This window comes from Sarcophilus harrisii, chromosome 2, assembly GCF_902635505.1.
Source record: "Sarcophilus harrisii chromosome 2, mSarHar1.11, whole genome shotgun sequence".
Classification (NCBI taxonomy): Eukaryota; Metazoa; Chordata; class Mammalia; order Dasyuromorphia; family Dasyuridae; genus Sarcophilus; species Sarcophilus harrisii.
In genome coordinates this window covers 423,468,168-423,470,174 of record NC_045427.1, presented here as the reverse complement: position 1 = coordinate 423,470,174, position 2,007 = coordinate 423,468,168, and positions in this window count along the sequence as shown.

Sequence of the window (2,007 nt, the reverse complement as noted above, 5' to 3'; positions counted from 1 at the left end):
AAATAGTTATATTAAAGAAAGAAATTGGCAGGAACCAGTGATGTTAGATCCTTCACTACTGGTCTTTTACATATAATTCAGGTTAAAATATATCGGGCAAGAAAGTGCTGCAGAAAAGGTCATCTTGCCCACCTTCCCTTTGCAGCATAACAATCTCCTCTCGTCCTGATAAGTGCTCATCCATGCATCACTTGAACATCTAAGGTGATGGCTAGTCCACCTTTGCAGGCCCTCTGGTAGAAAGTTATTCCTTATACTGGAGTGTGCTGTTCTTCAGTTTCTATGCATTGACCCTAGTTTTCTCTGGAGCTAAGCTAAACAAATCCACATATATGAAACATTTTCCTGAGAAGCAGCAAGTCCTTGAAACATTTTAAGGTTAATAGTGTATTGTTTAGTCATTTCAGTCAGTCTTGCCCGACTTTTTGTGACTCCATTTGGATTCTTCTTGGCTGATACTGGAGTAGCCTGCCATTTCCTTCAGTTCTTTTTACATATGAGAAAATGGGCAGAGAGGATTAAATGGCTTCGGTCACAAAGTAAGTGTCTGACACTGGATTTAAATTCAGTTCTTTGGGAGTTCAGGCCCAACACACTATTGTGCTACCCAGTTAGCTGCCCCAAAGATAATGATAACTAGCATTTCTATGGTGCCTTAAAGTTTGAGTACAGCTTTTCCTCACTTAAAGTATTTTGGTTTTTTCCAATTATATATAAAGATAATTTTCGACATTTATTATAAACTTTTTTTTTTTTTTTTTTCCCCTCAGGACAGCAAAGCTATCTGATACAGGTTATACATGTACAATTCTGGTGCTAAGTGAGTACACCCAAGAAAACATTGTACAGAGCAACAAGATTATGTGATGATTAAGGTGATTCAGGCTGATTCCAATAAATAGATGTGATAGAGAAAGCCATCTGCATCCAGAGAAAGGACTATGGGGATTGAATGTGTATCACAGCATAGTATTTTTACCTTTGTTGTTTGCTTGGGTTTTTTTTCCCATTTTGATCTGATTTTCCTTGTGCAGCATAAGGAATATGGAAATACGATTAAAAGAATCGCACATTTTTAGCCCATATAGGATTGCTTGTTATCTTGGGGAAGGGAGAGGGGGAAGGAGAGAGAGAGAGGAATTTTTAACACAAGGTTTTGCAAAGTTGAATGTTGAAAACTATCTGCACATATTTGAAAAAATAAATACAACTAAAATTAAAAGTTTTGAAACATTTCCACATTAGTTATGCTATAAAAGAAGAATCAAAACATTAGGGAAAACCCATGAGAAAGAAATATTTTTAAAAAGTGAAAATAGTATGCTTCAATCTGCATTTAGACTCCATAGTTCTTTCTCTGTATATGGATAGCATTTTCCATCACAAGCCTCTTAGAATTGTCTCAGATCATTATATTGCTGAGTAGAGCAAATTCATAATTACACAATTCTTCTATTACTATATACTAGTTCTGCTCGCTTCACTCAAAATCAGTTCATGTAAGAAAGACTGTCTAAGATTTTCTGAAATCAGCCTGGTCATCATTTTTTATAGCACAATAGTACTCCATTACATTCATATAACACACCTTATTCAGCCATTCTCCAATTGATGGATATCCCCTCAATTTCTGGTTCTTTGCCACCATAAAAAAGCTGCTACAGACATTTTTGTACACAAGGGTCCTTTTGCCTTTTTATGATCTCTTTGAATGTATATAGCTTTATTTACTGTTATCTCATTTGCTCCATACAACAATTCTTTAATAAAGATTGAGTGACTTGTCCAGTCTCACAATTAGTAATAGGTCTGAGGTAGAATTTGAATCCAGGGCTTCCTGATTCCAAGAAATCTTTCTCTCCACTATACCACCTAGTTTCCAGTAATACTATAGTGTATACAAGGTTTTGCAAGGGTGAATGTTGAAAACTATCTTTGCATATATTTTGAAAATAAAAGGCTATTTTTTTTTAAATAGTATATAGACAGGAATAAAAATTATTTTTG